Below are 24,815 nucleotides of genomic sequence, written 5' to 3'. Positions count from 1 at the left end.
CAACTTGAGAAACAACTTAGAGTGTATGAAATCTTAGTCTGCTTCTCTACTTTTCAAATCTGAAATCAGAACAGAAATATATTCTACAAATCAAATTATAGCACTGGGGGGAGCACATAAGACTGTGTTGCATAGATCACCCCACTAAACTACCTCCACACTCACTGACCTACAGTAGCGACCCCATTTACTATAGCTAACCCATGGCCTACCTAAAACATTCAATTTTACTACTGCATTGTACTGCTACTTGTGCTTCTGGGCTACTTATGTAGTCTCCCACTGAAGGCAACTATGTATAAAACAGTCCCTCCCTCTACTACACCAGCCTCTATTGTTCAACACACATATTCCTTAAAAGTGTAGTATTCTGAGTCTAGTTATTCGTGATGAAATATGCGATCTAACGCTATAAAGGTAATAAGGTTGATATAGTAGTCTATCAAAGAAATCAGACCAGCTATTTTAATATTTAACATTGACTAGGCTATATTTTACAGCTTCGCTTAAGTAAAACTTATTTCACTGCCACAAATACATTTTTCTTCATGAAAAATTACCATGTAGTTTTTATTTTTTATTTTATTTAGAGCTCCTGTTTGCTGCACCTGGTAGGCTACTCCATGTGATATGCTACCCGGGGAGGGCCTCCACATGCTCCAATCCGATCCGTGACTGATTATTGGCAGTGGCTTCAAACGCCTTGCCAAACCCTTGGCGCTTAAGGCCGTTTCCAAACACATAAGCTAAATGAGGCCTAACCTTCTGTCGCTCGAGTCCCCTGTCAAGGAAAGTTATAATAGTTTGAAAGGCTGGTCAATTAGGCCTACTTATGACGTGAGAGCAACATCTGATTGCCAAGTCGTAGTAATTCTACAGGCGAACCGCATTAGGCCAACCTTTTTTTTCGTTCGTTTTAATTTTAAATGTATGAAAACTGGGTTATAGCCCACCATTGTAACCAATGCTACACCTGAAAGCAAAACCGGATACAATTGTTCTGAAACATAAGTGATTATTGAGATAAATATAAGATATAGCCTACATTCAAAAAAATAATTTAAAATCCCTGAAACGTTTCAGCCTTTATGCACATGTACAGTCGGCTACACAGAAACATTGCCATTCAATTAGCCTGTTTCAAATAGGCCTACACTACAGTTTTTACGGGACATTGAAGTTTGCCTGTACAGGTCAAGTGTAATAAGCTATTTTTATGAATAATTTGGCAAAGTACGCACATATAGGCTAGTTGTATTATTTGGAGGCATTTACTTGTGCATGGACCATAACAACCTGCCTGGTAAATCATAGTACAGGGGAAGCTACGGCCAAAATACTGCAGTGCAGGTTTGGTTGAATACACTATAATTAAATTCCCAAACATTGCCAATCTAAAGCAGTATAGTGGTGGTAATTAGGCCATATCAAGGGTATAGCAACGACGCCCAGGAAAGTCATGGAACCCGGGAGAATAAGGCTACACTTTTTGATAGACAAGAAATACGACAGCTTGACGGGTTTGATGTTACTACAGACGCCTTCTACTATAGATGCAGTCTGCCAATGAGGAAATGGCTTTTCAATTAATTCGCTGTACGAAAATCACGTGCCTAAAGGTTATCTTGGATGTCATTGGTTACTGTACGGTTGCTGCTGGTGTCGTATTTGGGCGGAGTGATTGACTTGAATCAACCGAATACATCGACTAGCCTAGCCTATAGCCCACGCAATCGAAAAGGGTGGGAGTTTGACCACCTCTCACATTTTGTGCCCTCTAAAAAACTTGGGATTTCAAGGAATTGTGGGTTAGCCTATACATTTAACAGAATGGAAGCGTACATATGATTTTCACATTATGGACACTCTGGCCGCTGTAAAGCTGTAAAAGGTTGATGTACTTCTTTACATAAGTTATATCTCCGGCGCTTCAACAACCAAGCTCATTGACCACGATGCGCAATTCTCCGCGCCCGGTGTCGGGGCGTTGGAATGCCAAGAGATCTTGAACCGGGGGGCAAAGACCTTCGGTTAGGGATCAGCCGTATGGAGAGACCTCTCACTTAGCAGCCTTCAATCTAAGCACCCTGTGTCAAGTAGTTGCCGCGGCACAGAAGTCCCCGTTTATTCCCCAAGTCTCCGGATACGCAGCTGCGCTCGGAAACCACTACTGCGGTCACTTCGGTTCACATGAATATAGAGCTATTGACTCTATGGATTTTTCGATCAGGTATCGCACTTCAGACATTGTCGATATAGCAACAAGGGATGCTGAGCACGGATTTTTCCGCCGCACCTCAACAGAAAGTTTGCGAATGCCCCTGATGATCTCTGAAAACCCGATGCACCCTCTATTTCCAACTATATACGACCAGAGTACATCCCCAAATGGATACACAGCGAACCGCAGGGAGCATGTGGGTTCACAGGGAGACATATACGTGGGAGCAGTTCCGCATCAACCTGTCTCCAACCCTCACCCACACGTCAGTGCTACCCAGCTCCACTTTGATCCCAATATGGAGATGGGTATGAGAGTAGCAACACAAAATGGTAACGGTGCTTTCTTTCGATACATGCGACAGCCCTGTAAGCAGGATGTCGCCTGTAAATGGATAGATGAGAATGAGACAAATCAACCCCCAAAAACGTGCGGCAAGATGTTCTGCTCCTTGTTTGAACTGGTTACGCACGTCTCCATGGATCACGTCGGCGGTCCAGACCAGGGTCATCATACTTGCTTTTGGGAAGATTGTCCGAGAGAAGGCCAATCTTTTAAAGCAAAGTATAAATTAATCAACCACATTCGTGTACACACTGGAGAAAAGCCATTCAATTGTCCGTTTCATGGTTGTGGGAAAATATTTGCCAGGTCGGAAAATTTGAAAATACATAAAAGGATTCATACAGGTAATGAGCCAGCCCTACATTCTATCACATCAACAAGCCTAACACACTATGTAATGTGTTATATGAAACTGGTTGAAGTTACAATGCTCTCTGTTTTAAGACTGCTATGGGTCTAACTTTGACTAACTACCAGTCAATAGGCCTATCCAACTGCAATTTTTCGACATTAAAATGACGAATTTTCTTTGGCAGGTGAGAAGCCCTTCAAATGCCAATTCGAAGGCTGTGACAGGCGGTTCGCAAATAGCAGCGACAGAAAAAAACACATGCACGTACATACCTCAGACAAGCCATATATCTGCAAGGTGTGTGACAAGGCCTACACTCATCCCAGCTCTCTGAGGAAACACTCGAAGGCAAGACATCTTTTCTGGTGAAAAATGCCAGCGTATATGACCTATGACGTAGTATATAGAAATCAAATGATTATCCGTTGTTATATGTAATTGAAAGAAAACACACAAAATATAGGCTATGGAAAAAACTGAAGTACTGGGCTACATATCCTGTGTTTGTAAATTGGAGCAATCAAAAAATACACTTTTGAGTTATCGCATCTACAATAAATGTTCTCACTTTACAGGTTCACGAATCTCAAAGCTCAGGGACCTCCCCAACGGGAACCTCTGGATATGAGTCATCCACGCCACCTGCTCCGTGTACACCTATGTCCTCAACCATCGAAGACTCGACAAAACCATCCAATACGTCAATATTTAAAGCGGATCTTTCATCCAATTTGTGTGAATGGTACGTTTGAAACGGTTAGAGTTAACAGTCCAAGTGAGAACACTAAAAGTTTATATAATTACCCACTGGGCACACTGGTTGAATCAACGTTTTTTTCCCCACGTCATTTCAATGCAATTGTGGCCGGTAGGCAGGAATTCCGGCCCATAGCATAGGTTTGCTCAGTTTTCAACAAAAGTTCAGAAAACCCAGCGTAGGCCTGTGCATTGCCTTGGTGTTGAGCTGTAAATGCACCTTCATAAAATGCAGCGCAAATGCAATCAAATTACAATCATTTTGGAGTGGTGTTTCTTCTATAGCCTCCCAAATGTTAGGAAAAGTCTGATCCTTGGAAAATACTGCACATTTACTACTGATTTACAGATGAAAATGTGGCCCACTGCACCAAAGCCTTTACATACACAGATAGGCCTCCATATAAGCCTACTGATAAATGGACAAAGACGCCCCCCCCCGTTTATTTAACCAGGTAGGCCAGCTGAGAACCTTTACAACTGCGACCTGCCCAAGATAAAGCAAAGCAGTACGACAAAAACAACAACACAGAGTTACACATAAACAAACGTACTGTCAATAACACAAAATAAAAATAGAAAAATCTATGTACAGTGTGTGCAAATGTAGAGGAAAGGTTTAATTAATACATGAAAGAAAGAAAGATATACGAAATGAATCATCAAAAGCAACATATATAAACCATAAAGTGCATGAAAAGAAAGGAAGTAACTTCAGAGAGAAAAAAGGAAACAGATAAAGGAGGAAATGAAGTATTTGAGTAGAACAGTATTTTCATGTGTTGCAAGATTTTAGCTCTGTTTTCAGAATCAGTTTTAAGACAGAAAAAGATGGGCCTACTGTCATCCACATGGAATGTTGCCTTTTGCAAAGAACAATATAAAAATGTATTGCTTAATTTCTCTATCTTAAAATATACTGTTTACAATATAATTCATATAATTGTATTTTTGTTGCAGTTTATTGTAATGTTGTTGTATAAATCTACGGATATAAATGGTTATATATAAATCAATATGATTTAGGCATGCAACTTTAGTCAACACTTTAATTAAAAACATGTTCATGGACATTTTGTACATTTTTGTTATGAGTGATGTTGAATCTAATAACTAGATACACTTGTATAGATTTTGGGGCTTTTATTTTTTAGATGTTGGATTTTGGAGTGGTAGCCTACCTTTTGCTAAATGATTTACAAGATCCAGCCTTTGAGGACAAAGTAAAGTTGACAATCCATTACGGCCCAGAAGACACAAAATATTCTTAAAGTGTTCAGTGGAACATCAAGGAAAATATTTTAAACAGGCAATTTAAATACATCTGGTATATGTTGTTCAGTTAGCCGAACTAGCATCAGATTCAGATACTTTTTTTAATGAAAGCTAAATGTAAAAAAACATAGATCAAGGCAAAGTGAAATAAATAACAGAAAGCATAAAATAAGTTACATAAATCTGACCTATATTCAAAATGTGGCATTTAATTCACAGTTTGTTGATTTGTTGAAATTGATGTACTGCTGTGTATCCCAAATGACCAATAAATTGGTGAGACTTTGATTTAGTTTTCCCCTGTTTATTTATCATGATAATGCTGTACATTATGTGTGGATCTGTACACAAATCTGCTGTCAATATGTTATTTTAGCAAAATTACCATTAATTTTCAAATTCTGTCATATGAAAATATGAATGTTTCCTTCATATAATGTGCAGCTTCTTCCCAAAGTGCAATCCACATTAGAACTAAGAAGGTGATTGACCATAATTTGATTGTATCATTACTTTTTCAGAATTCTTAAGTAAATATACATGTTTTTTGGTAAAAACGACTGCCTATTTGAAATATACTTAATTATATTTACAAAAAGTGATTCTGATAGACATTGACCAAAAAAATGGCTTAGTTTACTTTATTTCCTTAACCCACAGCCAGCATTAGCATCGCTGTTAGAGAAACAATGGGAGTGGGATGGGCTATGGCAACATGCTTAAAAAAACATGCCTGAATCTTTTTAGTCACTTCAAAGTGACTTAAAAGATTTTGTATAACATTGGCAGATTTTTATATGAACAACAATAAGGTCATTTTGGTTTTTGTACACAGTCATAAGAAAAGTACAACCATAGGCGAGTACATGGGGCATTATATTGCTGCAGGTGATCTGTCTATCTGGTCAAAATCACTATCCTCTGGTGGTATGGATAACTTGTAATTCTGCCTCCAGAGAAACCTAGATTCAAATAAAGGTAATATAATTGATCATATTATATAGGCGGAATCATGAGCATTTTTATTGATACAGTTCAAATTGATACAAAACACTAAACAATGATTTAGTTGATTGACAAAATCAGGAAAGATTGGAAGAATTGAATAAACCTCCTTTGGACTAAATAAATGCCTCTGGTGTCAAAATTCCCCCAGTCGGTAGCTTGAGGGTTAAGAAAATGCCTTCTGATGATAAGCATGGTGGCAGAGAGAACCTATATTTAAACCCATGCACTGCATCATTCATATATTGTCTTTTGCAGGTGTTTATGTTACTGTCCGCCATGAACGGGCACACAACACTCCTCACCTTTTCAGCCTACCCTTCAGCTCTATTAGTCTATATCTGCTGGCTTAGCTAGGAGTACGTTCTAAGAGGATCAACCCATAAGCAGTTTCCAACGGCCCTTTGTCACGCAAATGTCTGTGTCATCTTTGTGAGAGTCTGGTCCTGTGTTGTTTTCTACGGATAGCCATGACAACTGACTTCCGGTCGGCTCTAGCCCTGCTTATTGGTAGATACCCTCACCAATATCAAGTACTCCCCTCAGTAATATCACACCAATTTGGTTGTCACATTTTTAACAGAGATTTTTTTTTAAATGCCCCCTAATCTTCATCTTCCCTGTTCTCCACCTTCCTCTTCACCATAATCATCCTCTTTGCCCTCCAAAGCACTCTTCTGAGGACACCTCTGTCATATGAGCGGAGCCATCAGCTATGGTGGTGGTAGTGATAACAGGCTGGAGCCTGCAGTAATTGTGCCCCTGCTGAGATGCTGGCCTGTCTGGGATCAGGGCCCAGCAGGAGGGGGGGCCCAGCCCCGCAGCCATGGGAACAGCCAGGGGAGGAGGAGGAGCCTAACCTGTCAGAGATTTAGACCTACTGGTTGATCTCCCATCCCACATACTCACTCAGCTGAACAAAAATTACTCTTCCACCTCTTTGGACAATTTGGGAGAGGAGAAACTGATGAACATACCTACATTCCACCTACAATTGGGGTTGATAAGGAGAGGAGGGAAGTTAGAAGTTACCTAGTGTTCACAAAACTGTTTATAGTCAGTCTCCTTTAGGTAGATTATCAGAAGAGATATGAGACTGAGAAACATAAACTATTTGTAGAAGATAGATAGGTAATCATCAGATGTTTATTAGCAAAAATCTGTCGCTCCGCTTTTCTGATTCCAGTCAGTCCTTTTTTCGGTGTGTTTGTGTGCGCACCGGGCATGCATGTGTGTCTACTCCCATTCATTACTTTTTTTTCAGCAGTCTCTCCTCTCAGTGCCAGACCAAGCTTCTTGCCCAGTAGGGTACACATCTACCCCTGATCACCTGCTGGGCTCAGAGCACTGCCCCATGCATGCTCCTTCTCCTTCCCGGTCCCCTCCATTCCCTCTAAAGACTTTTGATTTGGTCCCTATTTTTGTCCACTTTCTTATCTTTACATTTAGGTCGTTATGGTCAGCCCCTCTTACAGTACGTGTATGCAGAAAGCAGAGGAAGACTCAACCACAGGACTTTCAACTGAAAAGGGGGTGGAGACATCCTGAATCACATGGATTTGAAGTGGCTTCACTCTAGTGACCTCCCATTGGGTTATATTTGTGAGGTGTGGTACTGAAGAGAAAAAAGCCAAGTTGGGCTAATGGTGTCATCCAGAGACATATATTTAGAAAGTTAGGTCAACTTTTAGAATTTTATAATTCTAGTCATTCAGTTAAATAGCGTTAAATATTCCCCATGTAATGTTAATGAGGAGCTAACATGGCTGCCATTTAATGTTGAAGTGTCATGCAAATGCATCATAATGCAGAAACCACATTGGCCCAAGTCTCTAAATATATATATACTGAACAAAAATATAAACGCAACATGTATTTCTGTCTGTAATAAAGCCCCTTTTGTGGCAAAAAAAACCCTCATTCTGATTGGCTGGGCCCTGGCTCCCCAGGAAATGGGCCTGTGCCCTCCCAGGCCCACCCATGGCCGTGCCCCTGCCCAGTCATGTGAAATCCATAAATTAGGACCTAATGCATTTATTTCTATTGACTGGTTTCCTTATATGAACAGCAACAGTGAAATCGTTGCATGTTGCGTTTATATTTTTGTTCAGTGTACATGGCCCTGGTGCCATCTAGTGGTGAAGAGGAGATACATTAAGCAGCCTTTCAACAGGGTGGTGGTCAAAATAATACTGAATCTTCCTTTTTAACTTTCTAAAACATCTTTATTGAACAGATCACTACATCAATAATAACCTAATGTCAAAGTCAGAAGAGCCTCCTAATAATGTGACAATCATCTTTAAAATAATGGTGATTTTCAACATGAATATTGGGAGCATTGGGAATGTTACTGTGTTTGAACATGCATACACAAAAAAGCATCAGATTTATAGTAACATATGAAAGAGAGAACCCATCATGATGAATGGGCTTTTTTCTCTGGTTCTACACAGGAAAACAGCCGGTCAAGTTCTGCAGACACGTCAATTCACAGACTGCTTGATACACAGATTACATCACAGAAATATAATTATATTTATATCAATGATACACAGGAAATCTTCCATGTGCTGGGTACAAGGGGCTGGGCTAACAAAGAAAGATGCATGTGTTTTTTCTCTACATTGGCTCTAAAACAGGACACATTCAGCCACAGGGGGAAGGAAAAGGTTGCTGCAACGTAGCTACTGTGACATTATGATGGCAACTCTAAATGGCATTTACACATCCAGGTGACAACACATAATCTAATGAAAATAGAGATAGTTTGTTACCTTAAGTTCACAGCAGCCTAGACAACCTCTTATCATATCATATTTCAGTGTGGGCACCATGTGTCTTGGCTCCTGTGAGCAGTGGAGTGGACTCTTGGCCAAAAATACCCCAGCTCCTAAGGGGGTGTAGTGCACAACCAGGTTGTCAGGTTCCTCTCTCTGCTGAGACCTAGAGTGGGGTCCCACTACTGTCCAGGGGCTTGCATGTACCAGGGCATGTACCAGGCTCCTCTTGGGCAAGGGGAGTTGCCGTTAGGGCCAGTGACTCGGCTGCTGGTCAGGGTGCAGAGGGTGTGGCTGCCAGTTGGCTCTGACCCACAGCTCATGAAGGCCAGGAAGCACCTGTAAAACTGTAACACGTGACATCGTCAATGCAACGCATCCTGTGTGATAATGGAGTACTGATGTAAAGGTTTCAATTTCATCATCAAATCATTGACAAGTAAGAATAATGGCCAGTGTGTGTGCCACTGACAGGCTGTTACCTGGTTGTTTAACAGCATATATATGATAGCGTTGAGAAACGTGCTACTTTTGGCGAGGATGGAGAGGACGATGCTTGTTGTGGGGCCGACCAGGCCAACCTGGCCGAAAGTGGCTAGCAGAGCTACCACCCCGTAGGGCATCCAGCACAGCAGGTAGCAGGACACCATGGAGACAACCATCACCAACACATGGGTCTCCCGTCGATGTGCAGACAACTGGTTGGTTTTGGCTACCTGAGGAGATATGACATTTTATAATATAATAATATATGCCATTTAGCAGACACTTTTATTCAAAGCGACTTTCAGTCATACACTTTTCATACATTGGATATACGGGTGGTTCCAGGAATCAACCCACTATCCTGGCGTTGCAAGTGCAATGCTCTACCAATTGAGCTACAGACATATAGGACTATTTTATTCAAGTTACTTACGCGGACTATTTCTCCAATCAAACCCCCAACCAATCGCATCACTACCATTTAAAGAAGGCCACTACATCTAAAGAAGGCCACTACCATCTAAAGAAGGCCACTACCATCTAAAGAAGGCCACTACCATCTAAAGGTCACTACCATCTAAAGAAAACCACTACCATCTAAAGAAGGCCACTACCATCTAAAGAAGGCCACTGCCATCTGAAGAAGACCACTACCATCTAAAGAAGGCCACTACCATCAAAAGGTCACAACCATCAAAAGAAGACCACTACCATCTAAAGAAGGCCACTACCATCTAAAGAAGACCACTACCATCAAAAGGCCACTACCATCTAAAGAAGACCACTACCATCTAAAGAAGGGCACTACCATCTAAAGAAGGCCACTACCATCTAAAGAAGGCCACTACCATCTAAAGAAGGCCACTACCATCTAAAGAAGGCCACTACCATCTAAAGAAGGCCACTACCATCTAAAGAAGGCCACTACCATCTAAAGAAGGCCACTACCATCTAAAGAAGGCCACTACCATCTAAAGAAGGCCACTACCATCTAAAGAAGACCACTACCATCTAAAGAAGACCACTACCATCAAAAGGTCACTACCATCTAAAGAAGACCACTACCATCAAAAGGCCACTACCATCTAAAGAAGGCCACTACCATCTAAAGAAGGCCACTACCATCTAAAGAAGACCACTACCATCTAAAGAAGACCACTACCATCTAAAGAAAGCCACTACCATCTGAAGAAGGCCACTACCATCTAATGGTCACTACCATCTAAAGAAGGCCACTACCATCAAAAGGCCACTACCATCTAAAGAAGGCCACTACCATCAAAAGGCCACTACCATCTAAAGAAGGCCACTACCATCTAAAGAAGGCCACTACCATCTAAAGAAGGCCACTACCATCTAAAGAAGGCCACTACCATCTAAAGAAGGCCACTACCATCTAAAGAAGGCCACTACCATCTAAAGAAGGCCACTACCATCTAAAGGTCACTACCATCTAAAGAAGACCACTACCATCAAAAGGTCACTACCATCTAAAGAAGGCCACTACCATCAAAAAGTCACTACCATCTAAAGAAGGCCACTACCATCTAAAGGCCACTACCATCTAAAGAAGGCCACTACCATCTAAAGAAGGCCACTACCATCTAAAGAAGAGCACTACCAACTAAAGAAGGCCACTACCATCTAAAGGTCACTACCATCTAAAGAAGACCACTACCATCTAAAGGTCACTACCATCTAAAGAAGGTCACTACCATCAAAAGGTCACTGCCATCTGAAGAAGGCCACTACCATCTAAAGAAAGCCACTACCATCTAAAGAAAGCCACTACCATCTGAAGAAGGCCACTACCATCTGAAGAAGGCCACTACCATCAAAAGGTCACTGCCATCAAAAGGTCACTGCCATCTGAAGAAGACCACTACCATCTAAAGGTCACTACCATCTAAAGAAGACCACTACCATCTAAAGGTCACTACCATCTAAAGAAGGTCACTACCATCAAAAGGTCACTGCCATCTGAAGAAGGCCACTACCATCTAAAGAAAGCCACTACCATCTAAAGAAAGCCACTACCATCTGAAGAAGGCCACTACCATCAAAAGGTCACTGCCATCTGAAGGCCACTACCATCTGAAGAAGGCCACTACCATCAAAAGGTCACTACCATCTGAAGAAGGCCACTACCATCTGAAGAAGGCCACTACCATCTGAAGAAGGCCACTACCATCTGAAGAAGGCCACTACCATCTGAAGAAGGCCACTACCATCTGAAGAAGGCCACTACCATCTGAAGAAGGCCACTACCATCAAAAGGTCACTACCATCAAAAGGTCACTACCATCAAAAGGCCACTACCATCTAAAGGCCACTACCAACTAAAGAAGGCCACTACCAACTAAAGAAGGCCACTACCATCTAAAGAAGGCCACTACCATCAAAAGGCCACTACCATCAAAAGGCCACTACCATCTAAAGAAGGCCACTACCATCTAAAGAAGGCCACTACCATCTAAAGGCCACTACCAACTAAAGAAGGCCACTACCATCTAAAGAAGGCCACTACCATCTAAAGAAGGCCACTACCATCAAAAGGTCACTACCATCAAAAGGTCACTACCATCTAAAGAAGGCCACTACCATCTGAAGAAGGCCACTACCATCTGAAGAAGGCCACTACCATCAAAAGGTCACTACCATCTAAAGAAGACCACTACCATCTAAAGGCCACTACCAACTAAAGAAGACCACTACCATCTAAAGAAGGCCACTACCATCTAAAGAAGGCCACTACCATCTAAAGAAGGCCACTACCATCTAAAGAAGGCCACTACCATCTAAAGAAGGCCACTACCATCTAAAGAAGGCCACTACCATCTAAAGAAGGCCACTACCATCTAAAGACCACTACCATCTAAAGAAGACCACTACCATCAAAAGGTCACTACCATCTAAAGAAGACCACTACCATCAAAAGGCCACTACCATCTAAAGAAGGCCACTACCATCTAAAGAAGGCCACTACCATCTAAAGAAGACCACTACCATCTAAAGAAGAACACTACCATCTAAAGAAGAACACTACCATCTAAAGAAAGCCACTACCATCTGAAGAAGGCCACTACCATCTAATGGTCACTACCATCTAAAGAAGGCCACTACCATCAAAAGGCCACTACCATCAAAAGGCCACTACCATCTAAAGAAGGCCACTACCATCTAAAGAAGGCCACTACCATCTAAAGAAGGCCACTACCATCTAAAGAAGGCCACTACCATCTAAAGAAGGCCACTACCATCTAAAGGTCACTACCATCTAAAGAAGACCACTACCATCAAAAGGTCACTACCATCTAAAGAAGGCCACTACCATCAAAAAGTCACTACCATCTAAAGAAGGCCACTACCATCTAAAGAAGGCCACTACCATCTAAAGAAGGCCACTACCATCTAAAGAAGGCCACTACCATCTAAAGAAGGCCACTACCATCTAAAGAAGAGCACTACCAACTAAAGAAGGCCACTACCATCTAAAGGTCACTACCATCTAAAGGTCACTACCATCTAAAGAAGGTCACTACCATCTAAAGAAGGTCACTACCATCAAAAGGTCACTGCCATCTGAAGAAGGCCACTACCATCTAAAGAAAGCCACTACCATCTAAAGAAAGCCACTACCATCTGAAGAAGGCCACTACCATCTGAAGAAGGCCACTACCATCTGAAGAAGGCCACTACCATCAAAAGGTCACTGCCATCTGAAGAAGACCACTACCATCTAAAGGCCACTACCATCTAAAGGCCACTACCAACTAAAGAAGGCCACTACCATCTAAAGAAGGCCACTACCATCAAAAGGCCACTACCATCTAAAGAAGGCCACTACCATCAAAAGGCCACTACCATCTAAAGAAGGCCACTACCATCAAAAGGCCACTACCATCTAAAGAAGGCCACTACCATCTAAAGGCCACTACCAACTAAAGAAGGCCACTACCATCTAAAGAAGGCCACTACCATCTAAAGAAGGCCACTACCATCTAAAGAAGGCCACTACCATCTAAAGAAGGCCACTACCATCAAAAGGTCACTACCATCTAAAGAAGGGCACTACCATCTAAAGAAGGCCACTACCATCTGAAGAAGGCCACTACCATCAAAAGGTCACTACCATCTAAAGAAGACCACTACCATCTAAAGGCCACTACCAACTAAAGAAGACCACTACCATCTAAAGAAAGCCCACTACCATCTAAAGAAGGCCACTACCATCTAAAGAAGGCCACTACCATCTAAAGAAGGCCACTACCATCTAAAGAAGGCCACTACCATCTAAAGGTCACTACCGTCTGAAGAGGCATTGATAAACCCCTATCAATTGCAATTTAGCCACTCGGATGTATAATATCTAGTAACTAATTTTGTTGCATGTTTCGTACAATAAAAAAAACATGTCTGAATCTAAGAAATCAGAGTAAAATAAATCTCAATTTGATCATCTCAATTAAAAGTAATCTCATCTGAATAATTGTACTGATAAAAACAGACTGACCCTGGAGTTGAACAAGCCTCGACACCTGTTAAAGAAAATCAAACACAACGGGGGGGTTGGGGAATCAATATCCTTATGTACTGTAGCTTATTGATGTTATTCGAACTCGCGTGTCAGCCACCTACAGTGCAGTCATGCGGTCATTATAGACTCCTTATTTGTAGAAGCTGTGTTGAAAACCTCCTAATCTAATGCATAAAACCACAGTAGGTCTACAGTGTATAATAAGCATGGAAAAACTGATGCTCAAAATCATACCCAGTGTCACACCTACTCCCACTCCCCCTCTCTGGCGCTCGAGGGCGCTAGGCGGCCCATCATTACGCACACCTGTCACCATCATTACGTGCATCAGTGATTCACGGGACTCACCTGGACTCTATTACTTTATTGATTGCCTCCCCTATATCTGTCCTCACAGAATGCAGACACCAATATTGGAAGCATCAGCAATTTTTTTTGGGGGGGGGGGGGGGGGGGGGTTGGTGACGTCGGGTCCGGGTGCCCTTGCCGAAGGAACCGCAGGTTCTTCAGCTGGCTCGTCGGGCTTCCATGCCTTAGCTGGCTCGAGAGGTTTCCTTGCCTCGGTTGGCTCGGCAGGCTCCCATCCCATGTCATGCCTCAGCCGGCTCGTCGGGCTCCCACGCCTCGTCACCCCTCGGCCCGGCTCCTCCGCCTCAGCTGCTCGGCTCCCCGCCTCGTACACCTCATCACACCTAGGCCGGCTCGTACGCCTCGTCACGCTTCGGCCGGCTCGTACGCCTCGGTCGGCTCGTTTGCCTCGTCACGCCTCGGCCGGCTTGTATGCCTCGGCCGGCTCCCACGCCTCGCCGCCAGGCAGCCCATCGTTACACACACCTGTCACCATCATTACGCGCATAAGCACTTCATGAGACTCACCTGGACTCTATTACTTTATTGATTGCCTCCCCTATATCTGTCCTCACATGCATTTGTGGCCCAACACTCAGGAAATGTGTTCCTAAATGAACACAGGGAATATCTATCTGAATGAAAGGAGAGTGAATAAGGAGTTATGTTTATGTTGGGGCATAGTACAGGCAATGTGGGTATATTTCCCACTATTGCACTAGTGGCAAGGTGGACTAGCCAGCCTGCCTCAACTTCAGAGTGACTGCAGACCTTCAAGCTGGCAGAACTGAACATGAATGATGGGGGCCCACTGGAATTGCACAGCTGTCTTAACATGCTAAATAGTTTCACTGTGTTGAATGTGTAGTGTTAAGGATTTCCAAAGGGGGCATTTTCTTGCTATTATCTTTAGTTAAGGTCTGCTGTACATGTCACAGATTTAGGACATACATTGTGACATTTCCACTTCCTGCTTTTTCAATTATTGTCACTGTCTTGCATATTTCACCATAGTTACCAAAACACATATTAGGATCTGAGCAGTCTGTTGGGAGTGGTCCAGGACAGGGCCATGGCAGGTGGATGGCTCTGTGTGGAGGGAGGTGAAAGATGCTTTAAGAGAGACTGATGCTACCATCAGAGAAGGAAGAAGATGTTTACTGAAGATGTTTACTCAGGGCAACAAGGCTAAATAAAAGCCTTCTGCACATCATTCACTTCCTTTGTGTGACAAACAGTCGAGAGACATAACCAACTTTGACGTGATCATCATTGTCGCCATCTTCATGTACAAGCATGCCCCCCGTCATCATCAAAATACTCACCATCATCAATATAAATCGGTTTTAGCATTAACCAATCACACTGACTCACCCCACGGATGAAAAAGAGGATCTTTCCATAGCAGATGACCATGAGCAGCAGGGGAAGTAGGAGGCAGAAGATGAAGAGGCAGGTGACATAGGAGATGTTCCTAGAAGAGCGCTGGTGCCACTGCACTGAGCATATGGTGCCTGGGCCTTCAGGACCGTAGCTGCTCCAGCCAAAGAAAGGTGGCACCGTCCACACCAAGGAGTAGAGCCAGGTGCCCGCGATGGCCAGCCAGGCCTTCTTGTAGTCAGACGGGTCAGCCTTTGTGTAAGACAATATCGTGGAGTAGCGCTCGTAGGACAGGACGGCCAGAGATACTAGAGAAACATGCCTGCACAGAGAAATGGATGGAGGTGCCCCAGTTTCTGTGCGTTAAAGATGTATAAGATAAGCATGAAGTGTCTCCTCTCTAATGGGAGTTTGAGTCAGAGCTTCCTGGGAGACACGTCATACTCATCGTAAACATACCTAACACTGGGTGAGTGTGGAGGTAGAGTAGGAACTGTGGTGAGAATAACAGAAGAAGCAAACGTTTCCACATTGTAAACCATAACTCATAGCATTGCAGTTAGAACCTATAACATACATTACACTCTGCCTCCAGATGTCAGCCTTTTAATCCACAATCTAAATCGTGGACAAGTAGTCTACTCCACTTGGTATATGAAAGGCATGCAGAGCATACCATGTACAAGAGGGCAATTTATATAATTTCTGCTGTGGACAAAAATCCAGCTAATAAATGAGATGTAGGTATTATTCTACTGGTCAGCAGACACAGTAACCAAGGTGACAGTTTATATATTGTTGAGCCAGGGACAAGATACAGTGAAAGCTTACATAAGAATAAAATAGTAACAGTCATCAGACTTGAACGTTTGACTCAAAATGTGTCTCTTTACCAGTCAAACTGACTGTGTAGCGAGTATCAGAGATCAAGCATGTTATTTGCTTATTTACTGTTAATTCAAGACTAGGATGCATGTGGTATGTATCTCTCACACAGGACGGAGAGCTTGGCGCGAGGGGCCTTGTTGAAACATGAGATTGACATGCAAGTTTCTTCCTCGATTTTCAGTCTCTCTAAAACTTTACCATTATGAAAAGGATAGGAAGCGTGTAGGTTATCAAGTTAACTAACCGAAAAGCGTGTTGGCGAAACCATACCACTTGCACTCTTGGTCTCCGATGAGCCATCTGCCTTAGACGCTCGCAGCAAAACTGAAGGGAGTTCCAAAGATACACACCAGCATGTCACTCACGCTGATGTTGAGCCGAATGAGGTTGATGGGCGTCCCCAGCACCTGAAACCGTGCGAAGAGGAGAACGACTAAGAAATTGCTGATGAATCCTAATAGTGCCAGCAGCATACCACCCTGCATACCACTGCTGGCTTGCTTCTGAAGCTAAGCAAGGTTGGTCCTGGTCAGTCCCTGGATGGGAGACCAGATACTGCTGGAAGTGGTGTTGGAGGGCCAGTAGGAGGCACTCTTTCCTCTGGTATAAAAAAAAATATCCCAATGCCCCAGGGCAGTGATTGGGGACACAGCCCTGTGTAGGGTGCCGTCTTTCGGATGGGACGTTAAACAGGTGTCCTGACTCTCTGAGGTCATTAAAGATCCCATGGCACTTATTGTAAGAGTAGGGGTGTTAACCCCGGTGTCCTGGCTAAATTCCCAATCTGGCCCTCAAACCATCATGGTCACCTAATAATCCCCAGTTTACAATTGGCTCAATCACCCCCCCCCCCTCTCCCCTGTAACTATTCCCCAGGTTGTTGCTGCAAATGAGAACGTGTTCTCAGTCAACTTACCTGGTAAAATAATGGTAAAATAAAATAAATAAATAGTAAAATGACACCGAGGAATACTGCAACCACTGTGTGCCCTGTCCTGCTGAGCTCGGACTTCTCGCTGTATACGAGAGAGTCACGGACACAGTCATTCGCGCTGGGGTTCGTCGCGGAGCTGTCCTCTGTACTGAAATTGAAGTTACGACTTTCAACAACTATTGTAGCGCCTTGCGGAGTCAGTGGTGCTGGATGAGACATTTCAAGGGACCGGGGGAGATTGTTCTGGACCTTAGCTCTCACTCACACGTTGTCAGTGCAGACATGGGCAATACATCTAAGACTAGCCTGCAGATTTCAGTTTGCACTGCTCTCGCACTCGCTTGCAGGCTATCTATCGACGAATCGGCCCCAGACGGCTCAACGCCAACTCTTTATTTATCTCCCATTATCATTGGGTTTTTTCTTAGTTTTAACTGAATGTGCTACGCGATGAGGAAGTCGGCGAAACACTAAAATAGTTGAATTGACCAACAAGGGTAAACTATGGCTAATAGACTCATGTAATTAGAAAAGCACCCACACCAGTCTCTGTTCAATGAATACAAAGCACACTGACGTAACACAATGGGTGCTTTACACAGACAGGCCAATTACAATAGTTGTCCACTAATTAGTCTTTTGACCAATCAGATCAGCTCTGTTACCAATAATTGGGCAAAGGGTCAGAATTGACCGCAGCCAAATACTTGAGTTGGATTTTCCAAGGACAATTGCCCCTCAAATACTGTACTTTCAGACTGTTTCACTAATGCACAGTGTGCCGAGCCATGGTCCATGACTGAATACAATAGGTTCTGTTGAGTGGCTATTATGCTATTAGTCACAACAACCTGCTCACTTGTTTATGCCATACTGTTCACAGTTAGATAATGTTACACCAATTTTCTGGTAAATATTGAAATAGCTGCATGACGATCTGGAGCCCAAGGCTTATATTTAAATGGGGCTTTTCTTCCTGTGGTTGAAAGGGCCATGATACTGTTCCATCACAGGGGGTCATCTCACTTCCCCCATACAGAGACACACAGAACTGCATTTCAGCATAAACATGTGCTATTAGCCTACCTCTAGCTTTGAGTATGTTGGTCATCTAAAGAGTAAAGAAAGCATGTATTTACAGAGCCTGAGAGTGTGGAAATTGGACTGCTCAAAAGCTTTTCAGATCTCAAGCTGTATCCAAAGGTTGGGATGTAACCCTTGGAGAGATATTTTGATCTCATCAGTCTCAGCAGTCTATAAGACTCAGCAAAGTGCTCCCATTGAGGGAGCAATCCTAAATAGGCCAGAAGTCACACTGGAGCAGCTTCTAGATCACCTCTCTACTTTGTTCTTCCACTGTGGTAATGAATTGTAAATAAAATAACATTTTATTGGTTGCATACACATATTTAGCAGATGTTATTGTGGGTGTAGGGAAATGCTTGTGTTCCTAGCTCCAACAGCGCAATAATATCTCACAACACACACCAATCTAAAAGTAAAATAATGGAATTAAGGAATATAGAAATATTTTAACAAGCAATGTCAGATTCCAGAGTATATATATATATATATATATATATATATATATATATATATATATATATATATATATACACACACACACACTCTCCAGAATCTGACTATATACACTGCTCAAAAAAATAAAGGGAACACTTAAACAACACAATGTAACTCCAAGTCAATCACACTTCTGTGAAATCAAACTGTCCACTTAGGAAGCAACACTGATTGACAATAAATTTCACATGCTGTTTTTTTTCAAATGGAATAGTCAAAAGGTGGAAATTATAGGCAATTAGCAAGACACCCCCAAAAAAGGAATGGTTCTGCAGGTGGTGACCACAGACCACTTCTCAGTTCCTATGCTTCCTGGCTGATGTTTTGGTCACTTTTGAATGCTGGCGGTGCTTTCACTCTAGTGGTAGCATGAGATGGAGTCTACAACCCACACAAGTGGCTCAGGTAGTGCAGTTCATCCAGGATGGCACATCAATGCGAGCTGTGGCAAAAAAGGTTTGCTGTGTCTGTCAGCGTAGTGTCCAGAGCATGGAGGCGCTAACAGGAGACAGGCCAGTACATCAGGAGACGTGGAGGAGGCCGTAGGAGGGCAACAACCCAGCAGCAGGACCGCTACCTCCGCCTTTGTGCAAGGAGGTGCACTGCCAGAGCCCTGCAAAATGACCTCCAGCAGGCCACGTCTACTGATGTACTGGCCTGTCTCCTGGTAGCGCCTCCATGCTCTGGACACTACGCTGACAGACACAGCAAACCTTTTTGCCACAGCTCGCATTGATGTGCCATCCTGGATGAACTGCACTACCTGAACCACTTGTGTGGGTTGTAGACTCCGTCTCATGCTACCACTAGAGTGAGAGCACCGCCAGCATTCAAAAGTGACCAAAACATCAGCCAGGAAGCATAGGAACTGAGAAGTGGTCTGTGGTCACCACCTGCAGAACCATTCCTTTATTGGGGGTGTCTTGCTAATTGCCTATAATTTCCACCTTTTGTCTATTCCATTTGCACAACAACATGTGAAATTTATTGTCAATCAGTGTTGCTTCCTAAGTGGACAGTTTGATTTCACAGAAGTGTGATTGACTTGGAGTTACATTGTGTTGTTTAAGTGTTCCCTTTATTTTTTTGAGCAGTATATATATATATATCACAAAAGTGAGTACACCCCTCACATTTTTGTAAATATTTGAGTATATTTTTTCATGTGACAACACTGAAGAAATGATACTTTGCTACAATGTAAAGTAGTGAGTGTACAGCTTGTATAACAGTGTAAATTTCCCGTCCCCTCAAAATAACTCAACACACAGCCAAACCTCTAACGAGTCACAAACCCGGATCCCCCCCATCAAAAAAGCTGACTAGCATAGCCTAGCCTAAAGCCACAGGGATATCATATAATAAAATGTTATTGAAATCTTGAAATCACAAGTCCAAGACACCAAATGAAAGATACACATCTTGTGAATCCAGCCATCATTTCTGATTTTTAAAATGTTTTACAGGGAAGACACAATATGTATTTCTATTAGCTAACCACCATAGCAAAAGACCCAACTTTTTTTCCACAATTTTTTTCCTGCATAGGTAGCTATCACAAATTCGACCAAATAAAGATATAAATAGTCACTAACCAAGAAACAACTTCATCAGATGACAGTCTGATAACATATTTATTGTATAGCATATGTTTTGTTCGAAAAATGTGCATATTTCAGGTATAAATCATAGTTTTATATTGCAGCCACCATCACAACTCTCACCAAAGCAACTAGAATAACTACAACGTGAATTACCTAAATACTCATCATAAAACATTTATGAAAAATACACAACATACAGCAAATGAAAGACAAAGATCTTGTGAATCCAGCCAATGTTTCAGATTCTTTAAGTGTTTTACAGCGAAAACACAATTTAGCATTATATTAGCTTACTACAATAGCCAACCACACAGCAGCATTGATTCATGCACATTAGCGATAGCGAATAAACCAGCAAAAGATATTAAATTTTTCACTAACCTTCTCAAAACTTCATCAGATGACAGTCCTATAACATCATATTACACAATACATATATTGTTTGTTCGAAAATGTGCATATTTAGCGGCACAAATCGTGGTTATACAATGAGAATAGTAGCCAAGCTGCCAACAAAATGTCGGGAGAAATCTTGGGAGAGGCACCTAATCTAATCAATAACTAATCATAAACTTGACTAAAAAATACAGGTTGGACAGCAAATGAAAGATACATTAGTTCTTAATGCAACCGCTGTGTTAGATTTTTTAAATTAACGTTACTACGACATACAGCGTGCGTTAAAGCGAGACCGCACCGAAATTAATGGCGGAATAGTAGTGTAACATTTTTCAACAGAACAACGAATTAACATCATAAATAGTTCTTACTTTTTGATGAGCTTCCATCAGAATCTTGTGCAAGTGGTCCTTTGTCCAGAATCATCGTTGCTCGTTTGTAGATTGTCGTCTTCAACTTAGGAATTAGCAGCAAACATTAGCTATGTGGCCCAGACGTGTCCAACTCTTCATAACGCAGCACAAAGAAATATCCAAAAATCGCAATATACTGATATAAACTGATATAACTCGGTTTAAAATAACTACATTATGATGTCTTTAACACCTATATCGAATAAAATCAGAGCCGGATATATCTAAGGCCTATAACGAGAGCTTTTCAGAATGCCATCCTGAGGTCTGTCTTGCACCATGACGAACGTTGAAAAGAGTGCACCCCACGTTCCAAAAGCCTTTATATGGCCTCAGATCTGCCTAGCAACCCCATTCCAATTCTCACTGCTTACTGACATCTAGGGGAAATCGTATGCAATGCATGACGACTCATAGATTACATGCAAATTAAAAAACTGACCCTGGAACAGAGTGCCCGATTTCAGATTTCTTACTTCCTGACAGGAAGTTAGCTGCAACTTGAGTTCTGTTTTACTCACAGATATAATTCAAACGGTTTTAGAAACGAGTGTTTTCTATCCAACAGTAATAATAATATGCATATTGTACGAGCAAGAATTGAGTACGAGGCAGTTTAATTTTGTAACGAATTTTTACAAAGTGAAAACAGCGCCCCCATATTGACAAGAAGTTTTAATGTCTAAACCGCTGGCAACAAAAGTGAGTACACCCCTAAGTGAAAATGTCCAAATTGGGCCCAAAGTGTCAATATTTTGTGTGGCCACTATCATTTTCCAGCACTGCCTTATTAACCCTCTTGGGCATGGAGTTCACCAGAGCTTCACAGGTTGCCACTGGAATCCTCTTCCACTCCTCCATGACGACATCACGGAGCTGGTGGATGTTAGAGACCTTGCACTCCTCCACCTTCCGTTTGAGGATGCCCCACAGATGCTCAATAGGGTTTAGGTCTGGAGACATGCTTGGCCAGTCCATCACCTTTACCCTCAGCTTCTTTAGCAAGACAGTGGTTGTCTTGGAGGTGTGTTTGGGGTCGTTATCATGTTGGAATACTGCCCTGCGGCCCAGTCTCCGAAGGGAGGGGATCATGCTCTGCTTCAGTATGACACAGTACATGTTGGCATTCATGGTTCCCTCAATGAAATGTAGCTCCCCAGTGCCGGCAGCACTCATGCAGCCCCAGACCATGACACTCCCACCACCATGCTTGACTGTAGGCAAGACACACTTGTTTTGTACTCCTCACCTGGTTCCCACCACACACGCTTGACACCATCTGAACCAAATAAGTTTATCTTGGTCTCATCAGACCACAGGACATGGTTCCAGTAATCCATGTCCTTAGTCTGCTTGTCTTCAGCAAACTGTTTGCGGGGTTTCTTGTGCATCATCTTTAGAAGAGGCTTCCTTCTGGGACGACAGCCATGCAGACCAATTTGATGCAGTGTACGGCGTATGGTCTGAGTACTGACAGGCTGACCCCCCACCCCTTCAACCTCTGCAGCAATGCTGGCAGCACTCATACGTCTATTTCCCAAAGACAACCTCTGGATATGACGCTAAGCACGTGCACTCAACTTCTTTGGTCGACCATGGCGAGGCCTGTTCTGAGTGGAACCTGTCCAGTTAAACCGCTGTATGGTCTTGGCCACCGTGCTGCAGCTCAGTTTCAGGGTCTTGGCAATCTTCTTATAGCCCAGGCCATCTTTATGTAGAGCAACAATTCTTTTTTTCAGATCCTCAGAGTTCTTTGCCATGAGGTGCCATGTTGAACTTACAGTGACCAGTCAGTATGAGGGAGTCTGAGAGCGATGACACCAAATTTAACACACCTGCTCCCCATTCACACCTGAGACCTTGTAACACTAACGAGTCACATGACACCGGGGAGGGAAAATGGCTAATTGGGCCCAATTTTGACATTTTCACTTAGGGGTGTACTCACTTTTGTTGCCAGCGGTTTAGACATTAATGGCTGTGTGTTGAGTTATTTTGAGGGGACAGCAAATTTACACTGTTATACAAGCTGTACACTCACTACTTTACATTGTAGCAAAGTGTCATTTCTTCAGTGATGTCACATGAAAAGATATACTCAAATATTTACAAAAATGTGAGGGGTGTACTCACTTTTGTGATATACTGTATATATATACACACTACCTTTCAAAATGTTGGGGTCACTTAGAAATGTCCTTGTTTTCTATGAAAACATACATGAAATGAGTTGAAAAATGAATAGGAAATATAGTCGCGTACAGCAGCGTAGTAAGCGTACAATTTCCTTTTTATTTCAAAATGTCACCAACAAAACAACAAACGAAAAACAACCGTGAAGCTTACAGGGCATTAGTGCCACAAACAAAGTTAACTACCCACAACAAAAGGAGGGAAAAAGGGCAACCTAAGTATGGTTCCCAATCAGAGACAACGATAGACAGCTGTCCCTGATTGAGAACCATACCCGGCCAAAACATAGAAACACAAAATCATAGAAAACAAAACATAGAATGCCCACCCCAAATCACACCCTTACCAAACCAAATAGAGACATAAAAAGGCTCTCTAAGGTCAGGGCGTGACATGGATGGAAACCTAGATACAGAGATCTCTTCTTCTAGTCATGAGCTAGCTTTCCATCCAATTGGTGACAGATTTTTATGCAAATAAAAAAATATATGCATAAAGAAAATATGCGCATTTCCCATTGACTTGTTGCAGATAAAACTCAGTGTGTGATGACGTAGTGCACACAAAATGTACTTTTTTGCTTACAGTATGTTTTCATGTACCGAATACAAATCTAATGTTCAATGTGTTTCCATCCCATTTTCAACTCTACCAATAGTTCTGTCACAAACTACTATGGTCTTGGCACTTGCTCTCTAGCCCAGGGTTTCCTAAACTCGGTCCTGGGCCCCCGGGTGCACGTTTAGATTTTTTCCCTAGCACTACACAGCTGATTCAAATAATCAACGTGTGATGATGAACCCTGCTCTAGCCAACAGCTTGCAGATACAGTGCAGGTGTCAAACTCATTCCATAAAGGGACGAGTGGCTGCGGGTTTTCGCACCTCCCTTGTACTTGACTGATGAATTAAGGTCACTAATTAGTAAGGAACTCCCCTTACCTGGTTGTCTAGGTCTTCATTGAAAGGAAAAACTAAAAACCTGTCGTGACCAATTATTATGGGATGCAGTCCCTTCAAGTAACCATTGCAAATCCAGAATCATGATTTACTAATATATATATGTATATATGTTATTCCTGTTAGATTATCTTTAATGTAGACATGGATAATGCCTAATAAGCCGAACAGACGCTGCTATAGTTCCTAAAATAAACTCAGCAAAAAAAGAAACATCCTCTCACTGTCAACTGAGTTGATTTTCAGCAAACTTAACATGTGTAAATATTTGTATGAACATAACAAGATTCAACAACTGAGACATAAACTGAACAAGTTCCACAGACATGTGACTAACAGAAATTGAATAATGTGTCCCT

The 24,815-nt window shown here is 42.4% G+C and overlaps 2 pseudogenes; one reads left to right on the top strand and one right to left on the bottom strand.

Moving 5' to 3' along the window:
- The first annotated feature begins 1,977 nt into the window (after positions 1 to 1,977).
- On the top strand, positions 1,978 to 5,237 carry LOC129863458 (zinc finger protein ZIC 3-like; annotated as a pseudogene).
- Positions 5,238 to 8,841: 3,604 nt separating this feature from the next.
- LOC129863202 (pinopsin-like) lies at positions 8,842 to 17,526 on the bottom strand (annotated as a pseudogene).
- Between the last annotated feature and the right edge of the window lie 7,289 nt (positions 17,527 to 24,815).

This window comes from Salvelinus fontinalis, chromosome 10, assembly GCF_029448725.1.
Source record: "Salvelinus fontinalis isolate EN_2023a chromosome 10, ASM2944872v1, whole genome shotgun sequence".
In the NCBI taxonomy this organism is placed as follows: domain Eukaryota; kingdom Metazoa; phylum Chordata; class Actinopteri; order Salmoniformes; family Salmonidae; genus Salvelinus; species Salvelinus fontinalis.
Note: the sequence above shows the minus strand (reverse complement) of the source record. Positions and strands in the feature narration are given on the sequence as shown.